This window comes from Schistocerca piceifrons, chromosome 1, assembly GCF_021461385.2.
Source record: "Schistocerca piceifrons isolate TAMUIC-IGC-003096 chromosome 1, iqSchPice1.1, whole genome shotgun sequence".
In the NCBI taxonomy this organism is placed as follows: domain Eukaryota; kingdom Metazoa; phylum Arthropoda; class Insecta; order Orthoptera; family Acrididae; genus Schistocerca; species Schistocerca piceifrons.
In genome coordinates, this window is record NC_060138.1 from 1,042,314,080 (window position 1) to 1,042,322,776 (window position 8,697).

Sequence of the window (8,697 nt, forward strand, 5' to 3'; positions counted from 1 at the left end):
TTTTCCCATTAACTGCTACTACTTTGCCTGTAGTTATGAAGCAGCTGTGTCTTTCATAAATTATTTACCCTGTTTATATTATTGGATATCAGAAAGTGGAAAAATAGTGCTCTAGCTGGACTGTATACTTCTGGAAATCAGTTATGCAAGTAACCACTTACTGAAAATATTCAGATGTAAACCACATTATACGTGGCATACGCATGTGATGAATGGCACATCAACACACCCATCTGGTTTTCTTTTTTTTTTTTCCTGAAGATTTCACTTTGGGCAATACAGAGATGCATGATGGGAATTAGCAGAAGGAACATGAAAACACACAAATGGACTATGGTCACCAAAGCAGTAAATCCAGTCCTCCAACAAGTGATTTATTATAAAAATCTTTAAATAAACTTGGAAGCACAATACAATTGAACAGTTCGTAATGGCATGTGGACAAAAAGCCAAAGAGAGCAGAGTCACACAAAGTTGAACAGTACTGATTGTGTGTTCAACTGTTGGTACAGAGCTTGGCCAAACTGCCCTCCCACCACCCCTCCCTCCTTGTAAGTGCAAAACACAGGGGAGGTTCAGAGCATGCAAAGCCATCAATGACAAAATCTTGTTCCATGCATCTACTCAGGTGGACAGAGAGGATGTCCAGTACGGAAATGGGGGAGGTCATTGGCCAGAGCAATGTCTGTAATCAGAGATTAGTCAGGGACAGTTCTAAAGAGTTTGCTATTGCACGAAATAAGATCCTATTCAGTGTTGGGAGGAAGCTTGAAAGAGTTCAAGAGCCAGATATGGTGAGATGAAAAGATGAAGGCTATGCCACTCCTGACCTCAATAGAGAGGTTGTTGATGTTGACATCCATGACATCGATGGTAAACGCATTGGGAGTCAGGTAAGCAGAGGCAGATGCGGGGGTGACTCAGTTTTTTACTATTGTCGCACATGTCACTCAAAACACTGTTGGCTGAGATGGGAACCTCAAGGAAAAGTGACTTGCTGTCAGAACATGTACCATGCATCACCTCACTGAAAGACAAAGCTGAAGCCATGGAAGGCATGGAAGGGTCATCGGGCAGGTACAGGAGGGTGATAAGTGCAACCTGAGTAAGGTCATTGGAGATCAACCAGGAAAGTTTCAATCAGTTCCCTGAGACCATCTGATATTTGCAGTTAAGTCTGATGTCAAATGTGTTTTTTCTGTGAGCAAGGAATTTGTGAGGGCCCAAGTAAGGAGTCTGGAGTGAAGTGCAGAGTCATCACGGAGCATCACATAATGGCAAGTAGCCAGTTCTTTGTGGATAAAAACACAGGGTAGAGAATGTTGTTATGGAGATGGTGTACAGATGTGCATGATATGCGCATATATGCAGTCAACCACTGCCAGACCCTCGTCATCCTGTGGGGGAGTAAGAGGGGTGATGAATTTGGTAGGTAGGACTAGGGCTCACTGTACAAGATCTCTGTGACATTTGGACTTCCTCCATGTAAGCTGCATCTAACTCTAAAATCGTTTTATTCCTGGTCAAATGAGATATTCAGTGATTGTTTTCATGGTAGCTTTGATACTTGAGCGAGCCAGCCCATGTAGGGATGTGAAGATTGTTTGGCATAGAGGGGCAGGCACAACTGGGTGGAGTGTGCCTGTTGAGGTGTTGCACACAGTGGGTGTAGGGGAACCCACAGGAAACAAAATTTTACTCCTAAAGGGCATTTTGTGTCTGTCAACATTTTAGCTAGCTCAGGATTATCCGTCTGTAAGTGTGCCAACTTATTCATGGCCAGGGGAGCCGAGCTAATGTTTCGGTGGGACAAATAGTCTGTGGTGATGATATTGAACCCATATTCTTAGCAAAAATTCATGGAAAACTGGCATAAGAGGTCCATGTGCTGGAACCATTGAACCATCAAGGAGGAATGTCCTTCCTGGGGTTACAGATGGCATCTACCCATGAGCGGTGGTCTGTAAAGATGGTGAATTCATACCCCTCAATATCATTGCAGAAGTGTTTGATTGCCTTGTAGGCCATGAGAAATTTGTGACCATTGCACTAAGAGGGTGAAAGTTTCTTATAAAAGAACCAAAGAGGATCAGCATGTCACCAATATGCTGCTCCAGTACTGCACCAATCAACGTGTTGCTTACGTCTGTGGTAACCAAGATGTGAGCACTGGCCCCTGATGAGCTAATGTGACAGTGTGTGTGAGGGCAGTCTTGAGAGCCTTGAAAACTGTAATCACACTGTTTGTCCAAGGCACCTTCCTACCACCTACGGTTTTCTTACCAATGAGGGCATTGGTAAGGGGACGGGGGCCTCTGAGTGGGGTGGTAAGCTGGAGGTGGTTGTGGCAGAAATTTGTGATACCATGGTATCTATGTAGTTCATGATAGTCTGTAGGTAAAGGTAGGTTGCAAATGAACTCAATGTGTCAAGGTCTGAATGTGTAAAGGCCTTATGATGTGTGGTGGACCTCCTGCTGTATCAATTTTGTGGCATGTGCCATTAGAGATTGCTGCCATGATCACATTTTTGCAACTCATCTAAGGGGCGTCACTGTCAGAGTGTGAAGGAGAGACACTGGGAAGACAGATGTCAGTGATGTTTGAGTCCTGAGATGTCAGTGACGGTGAAGGTAGAGCAGACTTGATAGTATCCACATCGCCTGGTTGTGAATAAATCATGCTGGAGAGTTTGTGTACTATGTGAAGAGCCTGTGGCAGCTTTACAGATGCAGAATTGATCTGCTGATGTACTGAGGCAGTCTACATCTACATTCACACAGATACTCTGCAAGCCAGTGGTGGAGGGTACCCAGAAGAGCATCTGATGGCGGAGGGCCTGAGCGAAAGCTCAACTAATGAAATGATGAGATGGGCCAATAACATAGAGAATTGAGAGGGAATGTAGGAGTGGGCCTTGTATAGGCAGCATGGAAGGGGCAGTGCCAATTGCGTTCAGAATTAGTGCACCAGATGTTTGATGTACCAGTGAACCTGACTATATGCTGGGTGAAAGTCAAAAATGTCTAAGGAAGTTGATGCTGAGCACCAGTTATTTGTCATCAGGAATGTGAAATGTTCATGGTAAACACCGTTTGGACATGAGATGGACCTGGAGACAAGCAATGCTGAGTACTTCAAGGTGGGAGTTGTTCACTGTGCACAATGGCAGTTTGGTAGGGAATGTGCGAGGCAGGCCCAGCGCTGTAGGTATAACACTAATTTCCTCACCAGTATTGATGACAAACTGGAGACTGGACATGTGGTCTGCCATGTAAATATGACTAGTGGAAGATGAGGAGGCATTTGCCAATTGTTGTTTAATGAGGTGTGATGTAGGAGGACGAAGGGCCTAAACTGGACCATGCACAGAGTTTATTGTGCAGGGTGGGTCGGAGTTCTGAGAGGTGTCTCAAAATGTAGTGTAGAATCAGCAGAGGGGGTACACAGGATGGGGAGTAAGCCATGCTGCACATGTGCGCTCTGTTGGATTCTGTGCAGAGGTGTCTTGCTGTTTGGCTGCTTTCCCAGGAGAGGTTGGAAGCAATTGGGGAGTCAATGCAGATAGTGCATGAAAGTTGCCACAAGGTGCCTGTGTGTCATTCTACGAAACAATGTGAGCTCTCACATGGCCTCTGCCTACCAAGTGAAGTGGAGTGGGCAGGGGGTGGGGGTGGGAGGGGTGGGGGGTGGGTCGCCAGTAGTGCCAACAGTAACATTCGAATGACCGTTCAGGCTAGTGAGAATGTGTCTGTGGCATAGGAAGCTACAAGCTCGATCCACAAGGTGTAACTTATTTTCCAGTGGATCAGAAGCATGTGACAATAACTGTAATTGCAGTTCATATGGGAGTTTGATGAGCCACAATGTCCACAACACATTATCTGGCATGAATTCAGCATCCACCGTCATTTGAAATGCCGCCAAAGTTGGGATGGGGTCCTAGATCTTAAGTTCTCATCATGTAGCATATGATGCATGGTCTCAGAAGGGGTGCAACTAATACTCAATGATAGCAGTTTTAGCCACAGAGAATTTGTGATTGGCAGTTGCAGAGAGTAACAAGTCATTGATTGGGCAAATGACTAATGAAGCAAATAAAATAAGAGTCTCTGTCCATAATACCATGAAGGTCGAAGATGTTATCTGCCAGGTAAACCACAAACTTGGATTATTCTTCAGTGATGAGGACAATTTAGGAAACCTGCTGGATAAAATGATTTGCATAGGTGGTGGCATAACAGGTAGACTTGTGGTGACTAGTGAAGGTGGGACAGCATTGGCAGTGGTGAAATCTTGGTTGAGCAGTTGCAGATGTCCCAGTGAGGCATCACCTGAGGTCATCGTGAGGAGGTCGATGTGATGACTGCATGCAGCACACAGTGTGGTAGGTATGAAAGTGCAGTAGGCTGGTGCAGCAGGGATGACTACAGTTGTTGAAGTTAGCTTACATGCAGAAGACTAAATGACATGATGTGTCACCTGAGGCCTGCATGGGGAGAGGGGGGGGGGGGGGCGGGGCGCTGAAGACTTGTGACATGGGTGGTGCGGAACTATGGTTGACCATCTTAGGAGGTACAGGTGCAGCTGTAGAAGTCAGAATATACAGATATGGGGAGTGGACAGAGTCTGTAACATGCAAGTAGTGCACAGATCCCATGCTGCTAAGTGACAGCAGTGAAATATGTAGTACAGTAGCTGCACATCATAAGGTAACATTGTGTCCAGAAGAAACATTGTGAACACATTGCCTGACATGTGAAGTGCCAAAATTTACTTTGCTGTGTGGAAACACTGAAGTCAGTTCACTGCCTCATTGTACAGTCAGTGAGGTTAGAGTGTCTGTTTGATTCTCATAAGGGCAGAACTGTTCCTACTCCAGTTTGTTACTGTTGCGGTCTTCAGTCCTGAGACTGGTTTGATGCAGCTCTCCATGCTACTCTATCCTGTGCAAGCTTCTTCATCTCCCAGTACCTACTGCAGTCTACATCCTTCTGAATCTGCTTAATATATTCATCTTTTGGTCTCCCTCTACGATTTTTACCCTCCACGCTGCCCTCTAGTACTAAATTGGTGATCCCTTAATGCCTCAGAACATGTCCTACCAACTGATCCCTTCTTCTAGTCAAGTTGTGCCACAAACTCCTCTTCTCCCCAATCCTATTCAATACCTCCTCATTAGTTATGTGATCTACCCATCTAATCTTCAGCATTCTTCTGTAGCACCACATTTCGAAAGCTTCTATTCTCTTCTTGTCAAAAGTATTTATCGTCCATGTTTCACTTCCGTACATGGCTACTCTCCAAACAAATACTTTCAGAAACAACTTCCTGACACTTAAATCTATACTTGATGTTAACAAATTTCTCTTCTTCAGAAACCCTTTCCTTGCCATTGCCAGTCTACATTCTATATCCTCTCTACTTCGACCATCATCAGTTATTTTGGTCCTCAAATAACAAAACTCCTTTACTACTTTAAGTGTCTCGTTTCCTAATCTAATTTCCTCAGCATCACCTGATTTAATTCAACTACATTCCCTTATCCTCGTTTTGCTTTTGTTGATGTTCATGTTATATACTCCCTTCAGGACACTGTCCATTCTGTTCAACTGCTCTTCCAAGTCCTTTGCTGTCTCTAACAGAATTACAATGTCATCGGCGAACCTAAAAGTTTTTATTAGTGGGATATGGAAGATGACAAATTTGAGATTCACAGTCTACCTCCACAATGTGGTAAGGGATCAGAGAATTTGACACACTGTACATAGCTGGATTCATAGTTAGTAAGAAGCACATGTGGAAGTAAAGAAACAGCAGAATAATGGCTGCTTCCTTACTTCACATACTACCAAAACATCTTAGGATGTTTGGCCAGACTATTTGACAAAATTTTACTTCGAACTTCACTGAATGCTTCTTGCATTTCTCTCCTCACACTCATTTTGTCTTTACTCAACTTCAGTTTATCTTTTGAGCTTTAACTTCACTTAAATCAGGGTTGAAGTTCTCTTCGCTTTCACAGCAACTTTCTAACACATCTATTGAACCACAGTGGGTCTTTTCCAACCCTCACAATCTTGCTCAGCACATACTTGTCTAAGGCATATTGTGCAATGCTAGTTGTGCTCAAGATCTTTGTCCTCACAGTTAAATATTTGAAGACAAATACTTACTCTTCAATGTGTCATCTATCACTCTTGATAACCAAACATATTTTCTTACCCTTTTTTTAACATTCCCACTGAGATCTGTAGTCATTGACACTGTTGAAATTTTCAGGTTTGTTAGTTGCTAGGAGGTCTAAGAGCTTACCCTCACCCACTGGTTCTCTAAAAATCTGCTTGAAGTAATTTTCAGACAAGACATTCAGAATGATCACATATTAAACTCTTTCTGTGGCACCAGTTTTAATTGTATGGCTCTCGAATTCTATAGATGGCAAGTTGGAGGCTGCCTCTGTTAAAACTGCATGATCAGGAAACTAGCTCATGCTTTTTCCAAGTTGTCTCTGAAGCACTACATTTCCCAATGTACCTTTTCTATAAAAGCATTCAGTTCTCATTTTTGACCAACCTTTGAAGTTTCCTTTTATCTAGATTATTTCACATTCAGAATTTGTAATAACCTCTCTAGATATTATCAGTTCTTTACTGCAGCAAATATGTCACCACCATTGATGTCTAACCTATCCTTGCAATATACAGGGTGGTCCATTGATAGTGGCCGAGCCAAATATCTCACGAAATAAGCATTAAACGAAAAAACTACAAAGAACGAAACTCGTCTAGCTTGAAGGGGGAAATCAGATGGCGCTATGGTTGTCCCGCTAGATGGCGCTGCCATAGGTCAAACGCATATCAACGGCGTTTTTTTTTTAAATAGGAACTCCCATTTTTTATTACATATTCGTGTAATACATAAACAAATATGAATGTTTTAGTTGGACCACTTTTTTCGCTTTGTAATAGATGGTGCTGTAATAGTCACAAACGTATAAGTACGTGGTATCACGTAACATTCCGCCAGTGCGGACGGTATTTGCTTTGTGATAATTACCCGTGTTAAAATGGACCGTTTACCAATTGCGGAAAAGGTCGATATTGTGTTGATGTACGGCTATTGTGATCAAAATGCCCAAAGGGCGTGTGCTATGTATGCTGCTCGGTATCCTGGGCGACATCATCCAAGTGTCTGGACCGTTCGCCGTATAGCTACGTTATTTAAAGAAACATGAAGTGTTCAGCCACATGTGAAACGTCAACCACGACCTGCAACAAATGATGAACCCAAGTAGGTGTTTTATATGCTGTCGCGGCTAATCCGCACATCAGTAGAAGACAAAGTGAGCGACAATCGGGAATCTCGAAAACGTCGGTGTTGAGAATGCTACAACGTCGATTGCACCCGTACCATATTTCTATGCACCAGGAATTGCTTGGCGACGACTTTGAACGTCGTGTACAGTTCTGCCACTGGGCACAAGAGAAATTACGGGACGATGACAGATTTTTTGCATGCGTTATATTTAGCGACGAAGCGTCATCCACCAACAGCGGTAACGTAAACTGGCATAGTATGCACTATTGGGCAACAGAAAATCCACAATGGCTGCGACAAGTGGAACATCAGCGACCTTGGCGGGTTAATGTGTGGGAGGAAGGATAATTGGTCCCCATTTTATCGATTGCAATCTAAATGGTGCAATGTATGCTGATTTCCTACGTAATGTTGTACCGATGTTACGACAAGATGTTTCATTGCATGACAGAATGGCGGTGTATTTCCAACATGATGGATGTCCAGCACATAACTCGCGTGTGGTTGAAGCGGTATGAATAGCATATTTCATGACACGTTAGGTATTGGGTAACAGTCGATAATAATGTGTGGATTAAGGGTTCTGTAACCGCTACATAAGCGAAGAGTTCTGTCTAATTGGCGCTAGCTTGATGGGTGAAGCCTATGGGCTGCCAGAGGATCTAACTATTTTAGATTCTAAAAGTTCATTGAATGCTGACTTCACTGTGCGAAGTTTATCAGAAGGAAACCACAGTAGTCTGTGACGAACCAAAGGCCCTGGTGTGGTAAGGATTCGATTTACTGTACCGTTTGTGACCGCAAATCGGGGGGAAATCCACATCTGGAGGAGCTGTGGGTGGTGAATGATGCAGAATGGATAGGAGAGGAGTGGAGTGCACGTGTGCAAATAGCGTGTTAATGACCCTGATGGTATGCGAAGGTAGTGCAAGTGGTGGGACCCACAGTGAGGTAGGTGGAGTCGTGTTGAGGCTGTGTGGTGGCTGCGTAGCATAGTCTTTGTCTACAGCTGGGGTTTGTTGCACGTTGAGGAAATGACGAAGTGCTGCGGCAAGCACATTGGGTGTTGTTTGTATCGCTGGTCGAAGCATGTTGTTTTCCACTTGGAGGCAGAGAGATTCTAAGGAGTCTTCGATGTAACGAAACTAGTTTTGTTGAAACTGTCAGAGTGTGCCGACACAGTTGAGGAGGCGATGATAATGTTCTTCTATATCGGAAATGTGCCATTCTTCATAAGGAAGAGATGTGGAGATGTTGCGTCATTTCTGAGGGAGGGTGTGGCTGATGAAGCTAGAGACCACGCAACCAGTGCAATGTTGTATGAGCATGCCTTTCCGCTAAAACTAGTAGCTGCGCTAATGACAGAGGAAATCAACTC